This window comes from Ambystoma mexicanum, chromosome 7q, assembly GCF_040938575.1.
Source record: "Ambystoma mexicanum isolate Mex_15411 chromosome 7q, UKY_AmexF1_1, whole genome shotgun sequence".
In the NCBI taxonomy this organism is placed as follows: Eukaryota; Metazoa; Chordata; class Amphibia; order Caudata; family Ambystomatidae; genus Ambystoma; species Ambystoma mexicanum.
In genome coordinates, this window is record NC_090941.1 from 319,721,344 (window position 1) to 319,742,580 (window position 21,237).

At 43.3% G+C, this 21,237-nt stretch overlaps 1 long non-coding RNA gene across 1 annotated transcript in view; it reads left to right on the forward strand.

Moving 5' to 3' along the window:
• Nucleotides 1-17,528, forward strand: part of LOC138528317 (uncharacterized) — a 920,355-nt gene extending 902,827 nt beyond the window's left edge. The window contains exon 4 of the long non-coding RNA XR_011284119.1: nucleotides 16,647-17,528. This is a non-coding gene — a long non-coding RNA (uncharacterized lncRNA). The remainder of the gene's footprint in view (nucleotides 1-16,646) is intronic.
• Nucleotides 17,529-21,237: the final 3,709 nt, after the last annotated feature.

Below are 21,237 nucleotides of genomic sequence, written 5' to 3' on the forward strand. Positions count from 1 at the left end.
GATGATCCAGAGGTCGCCCAGGTGCAGGGGGCCCTGGCAGAGGTCAGTTTGCACCAGAATCACAGCAACCTCCTTCACAAGATAAGCAAGTTTCGAATGTGGATAATAGAAACATTTTTGATCACCCTTCTGCTGCGTACCTCTCTGAAGAGCTTGCTTTTGATAATATTCTGTTTCGCTAGGATTGTCCGAAGCAGGATTTGGAACCTACGCCTATTACCGTTAATCATAAAGGCCCCTACGCTGAGATGGCGGTGGGAAATAGGAAGCATCTATTTTTAGTCGATACGGGAGCACAGAAATGTTCCATTGATCATTCACGGGTTCCAAATATTCCCATGTCAGGGCAGTCCAACGTTTCCGTAGGGTTTTCAGGCAGACCTGTAGTTTGTCCGGTCTCTTTGCCGGTACTGATAACACTGGGTCCCTTGACGGAACAGTGCCCATTTCTACTTACCACAAACTGTGGGGAGAACTTGCTGGGGCTAAATTTGTTGAAGGCATTGCATGCAGTAATACATTGTTCTCCGGACGGAGTTCGGTTAACTATTTCACATCAGCAATCACTCGCCTCTCAGTTTTTGACTCGACCTTTACCGCCAGAATTCAGTAATGTTCCAGAATGCTTATGGGCAATTGATGATAATGATGTGGGCATTCTTCAAATTGAACCTGTTAAAATTATTTTGAAACATGGAGTAAAATTGCCTCGCATACCGCAATATAAGATCTCAGTTGAAGGCGAGCAGGCTTTGAAATGTATAGTTTCTGATTTTGTGCATCGTGGAGTAATTGAGGAAATTACGGGTAGCCTATGTAACAGCCCCATTTCGCCAGTATATAAAAAAGGTGATAATGCAATTCCCTTTCGTTTTATAATTGATTTACGTGCTATTAACAAAATTGTGACTCCTCAATTTCCTATTGTACCTGATGTTACAACGATACTAACCATGATTCCGGCTTCTGCCACTCATTTTAGCGTTGTTGATCTTAAAAACGCATTTTTCAGTATTCCCATACACAAGGATAGCAGGTATTTGTTCGCGTTTACCCTAGGTGGACGCTCGTTCACATTCACTCGTGCACCACAAGGGTACACTGAGAGTCCATGTTTTTATAGTAGGACATTGAAAGAGCAGCTCGATACTCTCGAGTTGCCTACTACTTGCACATTACTACAGTATGTAGATGATCTCCTATTGGCTGCTGATTCTGAGAGCGCCTGTAAAGAAGGCACCGTGTTGTTGCTTTGTCATCTAGCGAAACATGGCCACAAAACTTCACTTAAAAAATTCCAATATTGTTGTCAGGAGGTCGGCTATTTAGGCTACCTCCTGTCAAAGGAGGGAAGACGGCTGACACCTGAACGAATAAAGACTATTTCTGGCATGTCTGTCCCAAATACACAGAAGGAAGTTAGAGCCCTTATAGGTATGGCTTCTTACTGTAGATTGTGGACCCCTAACTTTTCGTTAATGATTAAACCAATGCTGGGTTTGACAAAGAAGGGCATTTCTTTGCCATTGCCATGGACTTTGGAACACCAGACAGCATTTGATTTTCTCAAATCCGCGCTGTGTTCAGCGCCGGTTTTTGGAACTCCGAATTACGACAAGGCCTTTGTGTTGTATGTGCATGAACGTGATGGATGTGGTTTGGCTGTGTTAATGCAGGAACATGGAGGGAAGAATAGGCCATGCGGCTATTTCTCATCCGCCCTTGATCCTGTTGCATGCGCTTTGCCGAGATGTTTGAGAGCTGTTGCTGCTGCTGCTGCGTCTGTAAAACAGAGTGAGGGAATGGTCCTGGGTCATGCGTTAACCCTAATGGTACCTCACTCTGTAGATATTTTATTGAATAGAACTCAAACGCAACACCTCACTTCCGCACGATTGACAAGATATGGACTAATCTTGTTTGCCCCCCACATTCAAATTCAGAGGTGTTGTGTATTAAATCCGGCTGAACTTTTACCTGTCTCGCAAGACACTGTTGATGGTGACGAAACGTCACACAATTGCCTTTATGTGAAAGAATAAGAGACTAAAGGCAGAATCGATCTGAAAGACACGCCTTTGAATAGCCCACAAGGAGAGCTATTTTGTGATGGCTCTTGTTTTAAACTTCCGAATGGTACATCCACGGCTGCTTACGCCGTCACTACTTTAAACACGATTGTGGAAACCAAAAGAATTATGCATAATTCCGCGCAGGCCACAGAAATTATAGCGTTAACTCGAGCTTGTGAACTTTCTGAAGGGCTTAAGTAAATATATATACCGATAGTCAGTATGCTTTTGGGGTGGTCCACAACTTTGGTAGACTTTGGAAAGAACGAGGTTTCTTGACCTCGCACGGAACGAAAATTCAGCATGGCACTTTAATAGTGCGATTACTTTCAGCACTCGCACTCCCTGTTCAGTTAGCTATTATAAAATGTTCAGCACATAAAGAGGTTATAGATGATGTAGGAAAAGGGAATGCTCTCGCTGATCAAATAGCTAAACAAACTGCCACTGATTTCAGTTCAGAAATGTATGCTGTAAGAGAAACTGTAAATATTTGCACTTTGGGTGAAAGTATCGATTCTGTAAAAGACATCCAAGCAGATGCTACCATAGAGGAAACTAAGAGATGGATCGAGGGTGCAGGGAGACTGGATGATGATGGGTGCAGGGTGTACAATATTGAAGGAAAATGGTTACTCCCTGACGCCTACATTACAATGATGGTTATTATGGCTCACGGTCTGACACATGTTTGTGCGCGTAAATTGTCTAAAATGCTACACAGTGTATGGGCCAATGATAAGATTTTCAAAACTGCGGGGGCTTTGTCCAAGGGTGCATGGTCTGCTTGCAGCACAATGTAGGAAAAGATACCTCGACTCCTAGAGGAAGTTTCGCTCCACCTTCTCTCCCGTTTGAGGTTATTCACTTTGATTTTATTGAAATGGAACGTTGTAACAATCTTAAATATGTGTTAGTTGTCATTTGTGCCTTTAGTAAGTGGGTTGAGGCCTTCCCGGATAGAGATACAATGGCCATAACCACGGCAAAAACTCTGTTGAAAGAGTTTTTTCCTAGGTTTGGGCTGCCGAGAGTCATCTGGTCGGATAATGGGCCACACTTTATCGCTACTGTAATCCTAAAAATTTGCAAAGGATTGCAGATTGATAAACGATTCCATTCAGCCAGACATGCCCAAAGTGCCGGATTAGTGGAAAGGCATAACGGCATTATAAAGAACAAGCTCGCTAAGACGTGGGCTGGCACCAAGCTAAAATGGCCGGACGCCTTACCGATCGTGTTATTGTCGATGAGAACAACCCCTCAAACTAAGACTGGACTCTCACCCTTTGAGGTGGTAATGGGGAGACCTGCTAATATTTGGGGTTTGCCAAAAAGCAGTTCTTTACGGGATATAGAAAATGTGCTTCTTTCAGATTACTGTAACCAGTTGACTAAAAATCTGTTTATCAATTTATCACCAGTTGCGAGAGGCATTACCTGTACGTTACGAGGGTCCCGGTCACAGCCTATGACCGGGGGACTGGATCCTCACAAAGGTTTTTGAGAGGTTGTCTTGCCTTGCACCTCAGTGGAGGGGTCCCTACCAAGTCCTACTAGTCATTCAGACTTCTGTGCGGGTAGCGGGTCGTAAGAACTGGATCCATGCGACGCACACCAAACGGATCCCACAGCCCATGCCATACGATACAGAAGATACAGAATCCCTTCCCACTGCTGTAACTAGAGTGCCTGAAACAGCAACAACCAACAAGGGAGAATCGGAGACCGCTCCAGAATCCGCAAGGCCAGACAAAACGGCCATCTTGTCTCCACACTCCCCAACAGTGGAACTTCCGGATCAATCCTTTTCTGATCCCATTTCCGTTCATTCACCACTTCCAGGAGGAAGTGACGACACTTTGTCCTCACCAGAAACTGTGAAATATAATTTGCGTCCAAGGAAGTAAACATACAGCATGGTCTTACTGTGCGATTGAGAAAAAAAAAATCATTTGAGGGCTTGTCTTTGGCCCGACTGTACGGAAAGATTCTGGTGGCTAAGGGTTGTGGGAAAGACATTAAGAAGACGCGCGACTGGAGTCGCCAGCAAACGAACAATTGGTGTTTTTCGGTTGAAGACTACATTGCCTGCACCCGCTACCGCTCGTACCGAACTTTTAGAAAAAAATATGACTAGCAGAAACAATGATCAAGCATGTAAGGGGACCCCCAAAGTATATTGTTGCCTTTTTGTGATAATAACTGGATTTTTAGTAACTGTTGGTTTTGGGTTATGGTATCTGGAGGAAGCATATCCGCTAGAGGACTTTTTACCTATTGAAAATGTATCTGTTATCCCCACTCTTTCCATGCAATTGCATACTTTATCGCCTAGAGATTCTTCGCATAGACAGAACTATCAGAATCATACCCTTTTGCTAATTATGAATGCAACTCATGCAATTTTAAATAGAACCAATTGTTGGATCTGTTGACATCTACCGCAACATGGGGATAAGCGGCTAGGTTGGTATATTCATCCTTTACCTTTGACAACTGCCTGTTACGCTTCTCTTAGAGCGCTATTCTTTGGCCGATGGAATGACAGCATCTCAGGGAACTTTGATGGTACAAATTTAAATAGTTTTGAAAAACGTGTTTTGATGCCCCTGGGATGCTTGCTTTTTGCAAATAGAAGTAAGCCAAACGTTGCTTCTGTTAGGTCCTCTGATAGATTGTCTCGTCCTTTTCAGTCTTTAATCTCTTTCAAAATGGCTCCTACAGGTAATAAGGATGCCACGCCTCCATCTTATTCTGTTAACCATAGCCCAGATTCAGTATCCTTCTACATACAGAGGAATGGAACACGGTCAATGGGTAATTTTAGAAAGTGCGCCAACGTTGCGAATTTGACTAGTGAGAACAGACCTCTGTACGTAGGCGAACCTGTCTATTTTGTTTGCGGTGATGTGGCATTTCCATGGTTGCTCAGGGATTGGCAAGGAACCTGCTATTTAGGGATTCTACTACCTGGGGTATTTATTGCCAGTACTGCAGATATTTTGAAAACTTGTCCACGACGAGGTGTGAAAGGGGATACTCCAGCGCAAACTCTAGGAGATATCATGAAATCCTTTGTGCCATTTTTTGGCCAAATTACGAATTCAGAAGAGATGAGGGGACTAGCGAGAGTATTGGATAGAACCATCAATCGGACCACTGACATATTCTATAATATGACGTTAGAACAGAAAGCGATAAGATTAGTGGCTCTTCAGAACCGAATGGCATTAGATGTCATTCTGGCCGAGCGTGGAGGAGTATGTAAATTAGTGGGGTCCACTTGCTGCGTTTACGGACCAGACTCTTCTCCAACGATCTTTAGGGCTATCCAAAATCTACATGTTCTTATTTCAGAAGTACATGTTCGTGAGGGAAACTGGGAACTTAGTGCGTGGTTTTGGGACCTCCTACGGTCATGGGGATGGCAGTTGTTTTCGGCCCTTCTGATTATCTTGGGAAGTTTTCTGTTTCTTTGTTGTTGTATACAGTGTCTCCCTGGTATATGTTCAGTATTAGGGGGGTGTTGCGTGCAAGCAATAAGTGTATTAGGGCTTAAGATATACGCCCCAGAGAAGGTTTCCAAAGAGTATGTGTTAAAAGAAACTCTGGTGTCTGATCTAATGGCAATAGATATGTCAGACAATGATTCGGGATGTATAGATGTTGAAGCGTGGAGTTAGTCGCAAAGTGATTGAAGGTAGTTTAGCGCTTGGCATAGGCCAAAAGGAGGGTTTGTTAGAACTGATATAATATTGTTTCGTCCTCATTGTATATGTTGGCCTATGCCCAGTCGCTTTGTGAGGAAAATCCGTATTACAAGATCGTGACCTCAAGTGAATCAAGCCTCCATTTTAGGTTAGAGCCGCCATTTTAGTTTATTGTACAAAGTCACCCTGTAGTCTAAAATGGCCGTCTTGTGTGCTCTTGTTCTTGCCTTAACCTCTTCAACCTCTGTAGGAGGGTTAATGTCCAACCTGCCTTCAGGCTACATGTTAGGGCCATGTAGACCTTGTCCTTTGTTGACCTCGGGATCAGGGGATTACTTGAATCAGCAATGTTAACCTACAAGTATACAAGAACAATCATGCTATCCAAATACGACATGGGAAACATTTGTTTGATCTGTATTAAAGCAATGTGTAAAGAGTGTAACGTTAAATTAGAGAATAATAATGTTTGTTAGTAAATGTATTTAAAAGTAAACCGCATGCACGAGATATGTAAATTAGGAAACAAACCTGGCGCGACCCTAGCCCAGTGTATAATTAACTTGTAAGAGGCTGGACATCATTATAACAAACTGTATAAATACGCTGATGTCCAGCTAGCAAATTCTGCTCACTGCTCACATTGAACCCTGCTGGTGGTCTCTGTGGTGTATTGACAGCCAAATAGCTATTTGTGTACTTTGTTCGATACTGTTCAGTTTTGTAATAAAGATTCTGGGAATCTTTACAAGCCTGTGTCAGTGTATTTTCCTTTGCATGCTGTAAAAGCCTTAATATTGTATTTTTCCGATTCCACACCGCTGCCTCTCTTTAATAGCTCTAAGTGGTCCCCTGATAAAGTGCCTCAGATGGAAGAAGAAAGATGGATGATTCACTGGACGTTAGCCAGATCCCGCAAACTCCTAAAGATCCAGAGCTCTCACCTGTAAGACTTTACAACAACATCAGGCTAGATGTCAGGGCTCAAGGTACTACACAAAATCACCTCACAACTCTGATTGAACAACTAACATATCATTTATGGGAGGATGAAGTTGAAGCCACCAGACTGGGTATTAGTCAATCAGCTGACACCACACCCACTGAAGGGAATGAGGTATACCGGGAGGAAGACACAACTCAAGAAATACAAAAACCAATGGGAGCATATCCCCAGGGAACAACATAAAATCTAAACTTTGTATTGTATCCCCTGAGGAGCCAAGTCAAGGGAACGGGGACACAGACGCAAAAATCTTAGTGCACCAAAATGAAGAACAATACATCTGGTAAGTTTCGGAGGTCATTAAAAATCAAGCTGTGGCAAGAAGAAGACCTTGAGAACAAATCTACCAGAAAAGCCGGAAAAAAAAGCATTACTAAAACAGGTGCAGATTTAGAGGTTGATATAACAACTGTTTGTTCCTAACAGTGCAGCTTTAAAACCTATTCAATACTGGTGATAGAGTATTGTCCCAGTCCAAACCTATTTCGAAATCTCCTATCTCCAAATTTTAAGCTGATGAATATTTAAAGAAAAGTCACAGGCTTATTGCAATTTAGGAGTACACATGCTCCTTTAATCCTTTAATTCATATATTCATATTGATCAGACTTATTCTGCATGCATATCAATTCATATAACTGCATTTGTATGCAGTCAACTTACTAAAATACATTATAACAACAAAAATATACAACAAACATCTCCAATACATAACAATATATGCAATCACATTACAATACCTGTGCAATTAAAGTGCAAATAAGTGCATAGTGCAAATCAGCAATTTTATGGGCAGCACACTCAGCTCTACCCACAATCATGATTACATGTACATTACAACCAACTAGACACACAAACAATAACTTCTTGCTGATATGTCTTGTGCTATCCTACTGTGACCTAGCACCAAATGATGCAACAAGTTTCCTTGGAGACTGTAAAATCACATTCCTGTCCACACAGGAATCCTGGGGAGGATGAAGGTTCCTTCCTTGCAGACTTTGAGGGCTAAATCCATTCCGCTCCCAGGGGTCTTGGGAAAGGTAAAGGTCTACAACGCCTAAAAGTTGGCACTATACCAGCATGTACATAGAACCCTATTATTTCCACTTAGTGCCTGCTATACTGAGAGGTTTTGGTAAAACATTTCTTAATTCACCTTCCTTAAGACCAAAAATGAGGACCCCTGAAACCAAGAAAAACAACAAGCAAGGGTGTTAGAGGCGTAGAGACATAAGCTTAACCCACCTTTTACTATCAGATAGTATTCATTACTGGCCTTGAAAGAGGTACACCTGGTGAGAAGGGAGCTTTTCCGAGAAGTCAATCCCCAAATCTTGATTGCTGCTGTCACTGAAAATATAGTGGCATTGTGCGTGAACATCACTGTAAAAACAGAAACAGAGTGGCAGGGGAATTTCATGTAACCCCATACAAGTGAAGAAATCTCCCCACCTATCCTCTGCACCGACAGGCTTTGCCAGCATTGTTGGAACCTCACTGGGTTCTAGGCGCTCGCTGTGAAATAAGGACGTGGAGCCGGGTTCAAACGCAACCTTCTTTATTCCTACAAACGCGGCAACTGCCGCTCCGCTTGTACCGCCCCTCCCCAACCCTGCGTAACGTCCCGTGTCTTTCGTGCCAGGGCCACAACGGCAGCCCGCCCACATAACGATGTGGGCATGCTGACAAGCATGAGACCAAGTTTCAAAATCCTACCGTTTCCGATGCAGACCGAAGGGATCACTTTATACTTGTGTGCTCACAATCTGATGCGCTACAAACCAAAAGAAAGTCTTCTGACCCCAAATGAATCCAGACGCTAACATGGGCAATGCAAACTGCATTTATACTGACCACGCTCTATGAAGAGATGTTTATTACCTTCAATAGAGCTGTGCCGGGCAGAAGTCCCTCGTAAGGTTTCTGCACGTGCAGACTTCCGATAAGGAGAAACGCAACTTTAGACACAAAGAGCCTCATTACGACCCTGGCGCTCCCGTAATGAACGGTACCGGCACCGTTCATTACGGGATGCCCTATTACGAGGTCCCCTTGCGGGACCCGCTCAGAACGTCTGGTCAGACCAGACGTCCTTAGCCGGTCCCGCAAGGGGATCAGGGAGCTAACAACGGGCCCGTTATCAAAAGGCCCGTTATTATCTCCCTCCCCATTGAGCCCTATGGGGGCTCAAATGGGAATGGGGATGGGTTTTTTCAATGAGGAATTACCGGGTCCTCCAAGTTTGGAATTGCCCGGTAATTCCTCATTGAAGGAACCTGGACCTGGAACCCAGTATGGAGGCAGCCATGTCCTTATTAAGGGCATGGCTGCCTCCATACTCGTAATGAGGCCCAAAGTATGCAAACGCATACCATGGCTCCTTGTTTATAAATAGGCAGTGCGCGCAACCATACGCACCTAGCAAACTTTGAATAGTACATAACCAGGGTCCCTCGGGAATTGAACAGCACATCCACTAAATGCGCCCATTCAGCATTTGGTCAACGTGTGTTTATTTCTTAAGTGTAGGTACATGTCCTGATTTTATTTATTTATTTATTGTGCATTTGTAAGACGCTTATACATGAAGACATTGTGTTTCAAAGTGCCCACAGGGCAAGGGGGAAGGGAACATGGGACCATCAGACAGGTAGAAATAAAACTGATGGACAGGAAAGATGCGGTCCTACTAGGGGAAAACTAGACCGAATAGAGACAGTGTGGGACGCTGGGTCTACTAGATAGATATTAGTTGTTAGTTCTCACAATAAACTGCCTATACTGTAAAATGGAGTTCAGGCCATACAGCAAAGATCGTGAAAGTACAGAACTAAATGCTCAGACATATCTTAAAGGTACAGCAAAACTGTTCATTCAGTCCAATGGTATGTGACTGCAATGTATGAATCCACCATGCCTCCTTATGTAAAAGGGCATTGGTAATGTTGGTGGATGCTGCAACCACATCTAATACCCACCATTGAATGTCATCAGGACCATGTGAGAGTTCCATGTCATGGCTCAACATGGTTGCTGTAACATTACGGCATCTGATTTTGGAGCAATGTTTTCTAGTCCGTTTGTTTATTTGTCGTCTGGTCTGTCCAACACACTTCAGGCACCAGGGACACTGTATGCAATAAATAACCTTTGTTGTTTTGCAATTTGAAAGGTGTCTCATGACCCAATATTTTTTGTTGACTTTACATATTTTTTTTTCTTAAACTTGCACACTCTACACATGCCACATGGAGGATGTCCAGTCAAATCACAAAGATTCCATAGTGTGGCTCTCGTTTGTTTCTTCTTGAGGTGGGCGTGTGTAAGATATTCCCGTAAATTCTTAGAATATTTCAATGGCATTCTTGGTAGCTGTTCTCCAGGTAAACCTAGCTGTACTAAGGCCCAGAATTTCTTGATAGGTGATCTTAAATGGAGGGTATTCTGGCAAAATGTTGTGACGCGTCATGTTAATCTCACTGGGTCCCCTCTCTTTGGGAACCAACAGAGATTCACGGGCGGTAAACCAAACTCTCTTTTTGGAATCTTTCACCAGTTTCCTTGAGTATCCCATGGCTTTCAACCTCTCGTCCTTTAGGTCTGTGCAGATCCTGCGGATGAAAAGATACTGTCCATGCGGGAGGTTATTTTTAAGGCTCATGGGGCAACAGCTGGAAAAATGGAGGAGCTTATTTCTGTCTGTGCTCTTTTTATATAAGCTACATTTGAGATTCCCTCCTGCATCTTTAATGATTAGGTCCAGAAAACCAACAGACCTAGAATCGTAGTTCACAGTGAACTGAATCTGTGTAGTGTATGCATTGAGCCTTGTCTGAAATTCTATCAGTTTCTGGGAATCGCCTCAGCAAATGAAAATAATATTATCAATATATCTTTTCCATTTGCTAATCTGATAACAGAAAGGTTTCCCAGAGCTACACACATGCATATCCTCAAAGATGGCCATATAAATGATTAGAGGCTGGCAACCTTAAAGTAGTCGAGAAAAACAAGGATATTGGCCAAGGGCACCATTGAAGTTAATGAGGTTAGATTTCCCCTCAACCAAGCCTCCTTGTTGCCCTGCTACTCGACCAACAGTGTTCACAAGTGATGTAATATAGTCCCACCTCACACAGTAAATAGTTCAGACAAGAAGCATTCTGAATTTATGGGGTTCAGAGATTTGCAGAGAACTTCTGCTACAAGTGAAAAGGGCCCGGTTCAGTTATCAGGTTGGCTTGAGAAGACCTCTCAAATGGAATAAGTTCAAATGCATCCTTGATCTATTTATTTTATTTATTTCCATTTATAAAGCGCGCAGCTGGCCTAGGGCATCGTGGCACTGTTACAGTATATTCACTTGGGTGCAGGCAAAAACAGTGTACAGTTCTCAGTACAGGGTCATACAGATTAGTCAATAGTCAAGTTCCTTGCTTACAGTGGAACAAACAGTATTTGAATAGTATGGTTTTCAGAGCCTTTCTAAAGGCTAGGAGTGATGTTTCTTTCCTGAGTTTGGGAGGTAGTAAGTTCCAAGATTTTGGTGCCAATACTTCAAAGCTGGTACCGCCGGCTTTGGGTCTGTTAAAGACAGGGACCGTGAGTTGGTCAGAGTAGAGTTCTCGCTTGGGTTTGAGTGATTGTGCAGGGTGTATTCGATCCGCTAGGTACCGGGGCGCCGAATGGGAGAGACATCTGTGTGTGATTGTGAGCGCCTTGAACAATATGCGTTCTTGGATAGGGAGCCAGTGGGCATCTTGTCTGGCCTGGGAGATATGCTCTCTCCTGGGGATACTGAGAGCAGCTCCGAGAGCATTATTTTGTGCAATTTGTAACCTGTTTATGTTCTTGGCAGACGTACCTAGTAGGAGGACATTGCAGTAGTCCAGTTCTGCTCCTATGGTGGCTCTGGCAATGTTGAGACAGTTCTTGGCAGAGAGGTAGGGTTTTACCGCATTGATGATTTTAGTGGTGTGAGATGCTGATGAGGAGATGTAGCTAACTTGTCTATTCATGGAGAGGGTGGAATCAAGAAAGACACTGATTGTTTTTAGTGCAGTCGAGACTGGGATGACAGTGTTTTTGATTGCACAAATTGCTGTATTTGGTGTCAAGTTTTTTTAAGGTTTCCTTGGGGCCTACAATTAGGAGTTCCGTTGTATCCCCGTTAAGGCATAGGCCGTTTGCCGCCATCCAAGTCTGGATGATTGCATAGGTCTGTTGTAGTGTTCTGAGGTCTTTCTCGTAGTCACCAGATAGAGGAAGGAGGATTTGTGTGTCATCAACATAACTGGTGAACGTTATGCCGAGACATTCCAAGTCATTAAATAATGGCAGGGTGAAGAGGTTGTAGAGGGTTTGGCGAGGTGCATGATCCTTGAGGCACTCCACAGCTGATGGGAGAGGGAGCGGCTGATGCCTGGTCTGAGAAGACCCTCATGGCACGGCCCTCTAGGAAGGAAATTATCCATGTGGTGGCTTCGTGGGAGAAGTGGGCAGAGTTAATGAGGTGGTTTCCTAGCGTTTTGTGGTCGACCAAATCGAACGCTGCTGATAGGTCTAGGAGCAGGAGAAGCACAGCTTTACCATTGTCCTTGTTTTCTAGGAGCTGATTTTTTAAATCTAGCAAGGCTGATTCTGTGCCGTGGGCGAAACCCAGATTGCCTCTTGCCCAGGATGTTGTGCGATTCCAGTTAGGCTTGTATCTGTAGGTAAGCCGCTTTATCAAGAATTTTCAGAAGGAATGGCACAGTGGTGATCGGTCTGTAATTGTTGGGGGAGTCTGGGTCAAGTGTGGGCTTTTTTAGCAGTGGACAAACCCATGCTTCCTTATCGGAAGAGAGTACGGTGCCCGAGGTAAGTGATGCATTAATAAAAGCTGTAAAGAAAGGTGCTAAGGATGCAGCACAGTCCTTGATGATGTTAGCAGGGCAAATATCGCCTTTGCATAGCAAGGGTTTAAGGTTCTTTACGATTCCTATGACTTCAGGGATGGTTACTTCTCTGAAGGTAAAGGGTGTGGGGTGATTTGAGTCTGCGGCGGGGGTTTGAGGCTTGGTGCCAGTCTGTGTTGGGGGTGAGGCTTTGGGTAGGCTGTTGAGGTTGGTTTTAATTTTCTCTTGGAGTAGGTTCATCTTGTCTAACATAGCGTGTTGGATGTTGTTACACCATTTTTCATCCTTTACGGTCTGATGTGTAGATGTGGGGGGAATAGTTAGTTCATTGAAAATGGCAAATAATTCCTTGGATTTTGATTTTGCATTGTTAATTCTGGAGTTGTAGGCAGTGGCTTTAGCTGTGGCGATGGCATTTTTATACTGTTTAGCAATTGATAGATATGACTCTCTTGTGAGGGTGGAGGGGCTGAATTGCCAGCTCTTCAAGGCTTGTCTTTTTAGAGCTTTTAAGTCAAGTAGGTCTTGATTGTACCAAGAGTTGGAGTGTTTGTTTTTTTTGGCTCTTTTACTTTCTAGAGGGGCGATGATATCGACTACCTCTTTGATGACTGAGTTTTAGAGATGAACCAGTTCTGTGGGATTATTGGGTAGAGGTCATGCAAGGGCTGATGCTTCAAGAAGGGAGGGGATTTCTATCTTTGGTGAGCATTTTTTTGGATCTAACTAAGGTGGCAGGCATTGGGTTTTGTTGCATAGGTATTTTGTCCGGTATGAGGAAGTGTAGAAGGTGGTGGTCAGTCCAGGGGCGAGGGGTGTTGCACCTGATGTCCGCACCACAGTTGTGATCCGCTCGCCAGTCTAGTATGCGACCTTTGATGTGGGTTGGGCTGTCAACTTTTTGGATGAAGCCCAGCTCAAGGAGAGATTTGGCGAAGACTTTGCCTTTTTTTATCTTTGGGATACTGGAAGACAAGGTTGAAATCTCCTAGGAGGATGGATCTGGAGCTGGTTTTGAGGTTGCTACCAATCAGGTGTAGGAGAATAGCTTGAAAGTCCAGCAGAGGGCCAGGAGGACGGTAGACTAGGTGTAATGTGATGGTGTTGTTAAGGGAGAGGGAGATTTTTACAGAGAGTGCAGCAAAGTGGTCTGAGGTGGCGGACTTGATTTGTCTAGCTTTGAGTGATTCTCTAACAATAAGGGCTACCCCCTCCTTTGTTGGTAGGTGTATCCTGGCGGAGGATGGTGTATCCCGGTGGTAGGGATTGGCAGATGGTGGGTCCGGAGGCTTCATGTAGCCCAGTTTCTGTGATGGCTAAGGCATCAAGCTCTAGGTCAGTGATGAGGTCATGAATTTCTTTGGCGTGGGCTTGCATAGATCTAGCGTTGATGAGAGTGAATTGAAGTTGTGGGGTTGCAATGTGGCTAGATTTGGGTTTGGTAATAGTGACAGGTATAGCGGTAGGTTTAGGAGTGCTGGGTGTGGAGGAGGTGGTGTGGGAGACCCTGGCGGGGCAGTATGCAGGCATTTTTCCGTTACGGTGGAGATCTTGTGGGAGCGGGATCCGAGTCTTTGGTTCCTTAGGTCAACGACAGGAGGGATAGAGTGGGCCTGGGCTTTTTGTGTAGACAGCGGTGTGGCTGTGTTTGGGGGCTGGGCTGGGGAGATCTTAGTGGGGGAATGGTATGGCTGTCCGATAATGAGTGCGGAGAGGAATGACGTCAGAGGACTGCTTTGTGAGCATGGTGGGATGAGTATACCAGTGGACAGGTTTGGGGCCATGATGGTGCCCTAAGCAGCGCGTTAGCTCTTTCTGGGTCTGTGCACGCTCCTGTTGGCCTTTAAAATGGATGTGACGGGGTCCCTGAGTTTCAGCAGGTTCCCAGGGCCTGTGTGCTTAACAGTGTCTGTGTGTGCTGTGGCTATGGCACACAGGTCAGTGCCTGTTAGGTGTTGGCTCTGTTAGCTTTCACTCCACGGCTGCGGTGCTCCCAGTGTATCCCTTGTTGCTGGTCCTTGGTCGTGGTAATGAAAGGGAGGAGGTCTGGCGGGCTTCTGCAGCAGCACTCGAGAGGAGCTCTGCAGCAATGGATTCTCCTTGATTCAGCAGCTGTTTGTGGTTTTGGTGGCTTTTCTCTCAGAGCCAAAAAAATGAACAGCTCTGGTTAGAAGTTACTTGATCCCTCAGTCCTGGACTCTTGTGAGGGGACTGTGGATGAAGATTTCCTGCTTCTGTAGGGGTCCTCTGGATGCCCATGAAGTTTTGGCCCGATTCGCACTTCGGCAGACAATGCACTCGATGGTCCGTGGTCCCCGGGCATTGGAATTCTGCAGCCTTGGAAAGTCACAGCAAGTCAGAGGTTGCGCCAAAAGCAAGATTGTCTTAAGGCTAGTTGGTCCCACCAGCCCAAGGAAGGAAGTAGTCCCATATGAGTCTTCCCAGTCAACGTAAACTGGGTCGCCACAGCTGCAGGGCTTCACTGGGCACTTTGCGGTCCAGGAGTGTGCTGCTGGCGTCTCTTCACGTCGTCTTCGTCGGATGTTGTCCTCCAGTGGTCGACTCTGCCTCTAGTCCCAAAAACATTGCCTTTTAAGGAAGTTCCAATTCATTCACAGCCATAGGGCTGTCAATCACCCAGCAGACCAATCGGAAATGGTTTCACTAGGGCACACCTGTCTGTAAACGTATAGGTGCTTATCTGAAACAGTCCATCATGATAGGCCTGAGGTTAATGACTTTCTTCTTAAGTCCTGCATTGTCCTTATCTACAGATGTGGATGGTGGCTTCCACCTGTCTGTAAACGTATAGGTGCTTATCTGAAACAGTCCATCATGATAGGCCTGAGGTTAATGACTTTCTTCTTAAGTCCTGCATCGTCCTTATCTACAGATGTGGATGGTGGCTTCCTACTGCTGGTGAGTGACCCTGCCTGCTGCGCACGTGCGCCCACCAGTCGAGATCTAGAAGCACTCTTCAGAGACACTAAGGGACCTCAGCTCAACCAATAAAGAGTGTTCTCTCTTTTAAGCATGGTCACTAATTACGAGTGATTTTAACTTCTGATATAGAGACTTACATTTTCTAATGATAATTATTTAAGTTGTGCATGGTTACATTTACATTTGAGCAGTGTCTATCTAAGATTTTTGGAAGAAATAGAAGCATTCATGAAATTTGGCTTTGACCTCTGTGCAGTTAAAGGGGAATACCGAGAGAATTCAGATGGAGTTATGAGCCCACTGAGGAAGAAGTATTTATCAAATTTTAGAGATGTAATCATCTCCTGCATGGAAGGCTTGGGTGAATCTCAAAAGGTAAAGTTTCACAAGGGGGTGGACCATGCAAAATTAGACATGTATTGGTCATAGCTGCCCAGATCATTGAAGGAGAGTTCTCAATTGGTAATTTGACAAATAGAGCCTTTCCATTATGTCTTGGATACTCTAGGGGCTTTAAGAACATTGAAAATAGTGACTTAAGTTACATTTAGATTATACTTTAGCAGGAAGTTTGGCTCCTGGTGAGTCTGGTCATGAAGGCTATACATGAATAATATATATAACATGCTATGTCTTGTAAACTTACATTGTTAAAGATGAAAATTGACATTTTGTATTGTTTTTATATAGTGTTTTAGTAACTATATTTTGACCGATGAATTGTATTGTTTTTATTTATGTAAGTTTTGTTTTAAATCATCTATCTATATAAATAAAAATGTAAATGTGTGTTTGTTCAAAATCTTAAATCTTCGAAAGTTCTTTACCGATTGCTTTGAAATTTTGACACAACGTTGCATTTGAATAGGCGCATTTTTTTATATACCTACTATACATAGATGTCACACTTGTGACAGGTAAAAACATGCCTTTTCTGAAAAACAGCACCATCTGTTGGATGTAAAAGCAACACACGCTATTTTACGATTCCATTTCAATGTTTCCAATTTAGAATGGCTCAAATACGTGCCGAGGAAGCAGCAGAGCAACGTGCAGCCAGACTTTAGGATGCACGGTTGCGAGCACGGCGATCGCGTTCTACAGCTTCAGATCTGTGAACGCAACAGGCTGAGAGTGGCTGAAAGACATCAACGAGAAACAGCAGATCAGCGTCAAACACGACTCCGTGCTCAGCAATCACGCGATTACAATCGCCTTGCAATCCGGTACAACCCAGCTGATGATTATAGTTTGAGCTTCATGTTCTCATTGGCACCATGACTGAAGTGTGTCCTTATTACAAGGCTCTGAAATTTAATGGAGAAACGAAAGGAATGTGTTGCGCCACTGGGGAAATTAAACTGCCTCAACTTGGAGAACCGCCAGAGTCATTAAAAACTACCCACAAGCATTGTGAAAGTAAACATATTAGAAATGTGCGCTTGCTCTTTTCTTTCTTTTCCATTTAACCAGACTGAGCCACAGCAACGCGTGGCCGGGGACAGCTAGTATCATAATAAAAAAAGAAGATTGAATGTGTGTGGTTTCTTTGTACTCTCATCTGTTGAGTACCCCAATGGTTTTCTTTTTGTTCTCTCTCTCTCTGTCTCTTTCTCTCCCTCTATCTCCCCACTCCCTCTCTCTCTCTCTCTCTCTCTCTCTCTCATGTGTACATTCAACTTATGATTTTCTTTTCTTTAATTCCTTTACTTATGCCATCTGGTTAGATGGAGACATGGATAATGTCACTATGAAATGCTGACATTGTATGTTGGACATTGCTGAATGGATGAGTACTAAATGTTTGAACCTGAATGATAATAAGACTGGTGTCATGGTGTCACTGCCATCATACAAACAAGAATAGAATATAAAATGCAGTTTATCTCAAGTTGCCCGGAGCAATAAAAAAAAAGCAAATGTATTCAGAATTGGACTGCCCGTCTTCTTGAAATTACGAATTATGCATTGCCATGCTATTCTTTTCCTTGCACTGGTTCCCTCTCAAATACGGAACTAGGAAGAGAAACTTAAAAGGCACACTTAGGCACCTTTATGTCATATGTTGAATTCTGGTGCTTTTACCAAACAATCCAAATAGGAAACCTGGCAGCAAAGGTAGAGGCGTGGTTTATTTCTATACAGCTGTGCAGACGAGCATCAGGCAACCAGCGTAGCATTACTGTTCCGAAAGTGTGGCCCTGGGCACACAAACCTTAGGTTTTTTATAGGGTTATACAAAGTGAGCCTCATACAGAAAGTTAACATAATCAACAATGCCTAATGGCACATTCTCTAACCTTAAAAAATGAAGTGAGAGAGGAGGGCACCACTTATAGATTAAATCTTTTTAGTAGTTGCATTCGATGATGAAACAATATGTTGAAGTATATTCAAAAAATATTTTTGCCTGGAGCAGCCAGTCCATAAAAGGTCCTGTAGCATTAGGACCTATTCAAACACAAAATATCCAAAAAACAGAGTGACTACACTCTATTAGGAAAGGCGCTTCTCAGTTAGCCCCGATTAGGTTGCTCATCTTAAATTCACTGTACCAGATGGCCATCCAAGAAATGGGCAAGAAATTCTTAGACAGAGGATATTCGGAAGAAGAGATAAGCACAGCTCAAGCTCGTGTAGACACCCAGAAAAGAGAAGACTTACTGAAAGTCAAGACAAAGCAGGATCAATCTCCACCACTCGTCTTTGTTTCCAAATATTCACGTCAAAGTAATTGCATCAAAAGCATTATTAAGAAACATTGAAACACATTACTTTGTGACCATCGAGTGGAGCACTTGTTTAAGGAAGCTCCTACAGTTGCCTACCAGCGGAGCCGAAACTTAAAAGACAGATTAGTCAAAACGAAACCAGCGCTGAAGAAAAAACTCACAGAAAAAATTGGGACATTCCCTTGTTTGAATTGTAGCAATTGTGGCTATGTAACTAAAGGAGAAACAATTAAACATCCACATACAGGGGAGACATCAGACTCAAGAATTTTGCTACATGTGATTCATTCAATGTCATTTATGCCATTAAATGTCCTTGTGGACTGTACTATGTGGGTCAGACATTAAGAGTAGCCAAAACTAGATGGAACAAACACAGATCATGCATAAGGAACCACAATCCAAACTCAGCGGTATCAAGACATTGGGATGAGAGGAAACATAACTTGGCCCAGATCCGTTTTGTAATTTTAGAAGTGGTTTCTAAAAATGATACGCATGAGAATTTCCAAAGGAAGATGGACCAGAGAGAAACCTTCTGGATTGACCGCCTTGGCTCCCTTGCTCCAAAGGGACTCAATGAAGAAATAAACTACATGTGCTTTCTGTAGAACCATTCGGAGTAATTGAATTAACTAAGCAATTTTGTTGACACTGTTACTTGTTTCTAAGGCTCCCTGTTATATGCCTGCTGTATATTTATCTTGATTGTGTTGCAACTTTTGAATTTTCTGATTTAACATTGTTACCTCTGTCACTATGGAGGCACACGTTGTAAACAACATTTACTTTACTTCCACATATTTTTATCTACTGGTGGGCCCATTATAAGCTTAATGTAAAATTGGTAATATCTATCTGCTTTCCAGATATTATTTGTATTTACCTAACATTCTCATACTGGGGTAGACCTAGTTTTGGTCACTGTACCTTGTGTACACAATGTGACAGTAACTTGTCTCCCTTTCACAATATCACCATATGAATCACCCTAATGTGAGTATCCCTCAGAAAATACATTTGAAACGATTCGCGAACGCGTTTCTCCCTGAACGCGAATCAATTACTAACAGCACATGCAGGCAAGAGACGCTTAGGCTTCGTCCTAACATCAGTTACCATGGAGACATCCCCGCCCCAGGGCTTCCACCTGGGGGTGGGGCGCGAGGCGTACGTGCTCCTACCGGACCGCGACGCCTCGCACCGTCTCCATGGAAACGCTTAAAACGAAAGTAATTGCGAGCGTGAGCGCATTAGATGCAGCTCACTCGGCACACACGTCTTTGGAGCTGCTCGGTAAGCACAGCTATGCACAGCGTTAAGTAAGCTTTATCCTTTGATGTCCACAAGGGCCACTTAGAGTTACATCTATTCTTTTCTTGTAGATTTACTCGTTGTACAACTGTACAACCTCACGATCCCAACGTTTTTTGGCATGACTAAGGTACGACTTGCCTTTAAAGGCTGAAATGTAAACAGAACAGACATAATCATGACAGTAAACTAATTAGTATGCTCTTTTGTTTTATTCTCCCCATTATCTATATATGCGGATGTGATACACGAACCGGTATGTGCTTTTGTAAATACTTTTCTTACTTGATCGCTTTGTGTGAATTGTGATACATTCTGTTAATGTTGTTACTATATTAGTCATGTAATATCAGTTTTGCTATAATACTGCCCTGAAGAAGGTTTCAACCGGAATGCATTGGCACCAGAGTATTATGGGCAAACTCAGATGAACACTTATTGTGTGATTCACAAAGATATACTGTAACTGCAGATACTTCAGGAATGTGCATTAAACATTTCCTGCTATGAAACCTATTACTTTTCGAGAATCTTTTGACTAACATTTTTAGATATACTCTACAGTGAATTTAAGATAAGCAACCTAATCGGGGCTAACTGAGAAGCGCCTTTCCTAATAGAGTGTAGTCACTCTGTTTTTTGGACATTCTCTAACCTTGGCATGACTTTACAGCACCATTTCTGAACTGTCCAATTCAGCTCCACATAACCACTGTCCAATTCAGCTCCACATAACCACGTGATGCAGATCACTGCCTCTGGCTGACTCTAAACAACATGCAATGGTGCCTCTCTCAGTAACTAATGTCTTCATGATCCTCTATTCTGGTTCTCAGGAAGTGAAACCTGCCTTCCATGATGATTCTGAGCTGTTAACTGACCCTACCTGTACACTGGGCAGAGCCTGATATAATACAGGCACTGCCTCATTGGCTACTGCATGCGTGTCAGACAAGCACTGTTCTTTCCATGTCACCACTGTGTCATCTATAAGCATGGTTTGCGGCTCAGCTCAGTCCATGGCTCAGATACACCCAGGATTTAACATGCCGCCAGCTTTGAAAGTTCCCTTAGTTTGTGCTATTTAGCACAATGCAACTGGTATTTTCTTTCTCCAACCTTTTCTCTTCTTACTACCTCCACCCAAATCTCATTGTACCCTTATCGCTATCCCTCCAACTTTATTTAGTGTACCGGTTAGTATATGAGACAAACAGGAAGTCATGACAAACTAAACTAATGTGACAACATCACATGTACTCAATTGTCATCAGATTATGTGTCTAATTTCTTGTGATGTCATCTTATTTGGCCTTGTTCTTCAGAGCCACATAATTAAGCTCTATGCTATTGACTATAGGTGGCCTTATGCGATCATTGTGAATACAAATAAACCTCTCTCGGAAGATTCTAAGGCAGCATCATAGATAGATGGAGAAAACAAAAACTGCAATTATGATAGTAAAGAACACAGCAACCCATTTGTTAGAGCCATTTATTAATTTCACCCATTCTGACACATTAACCAGGACATCAAATTTTGAGCATAATATAATT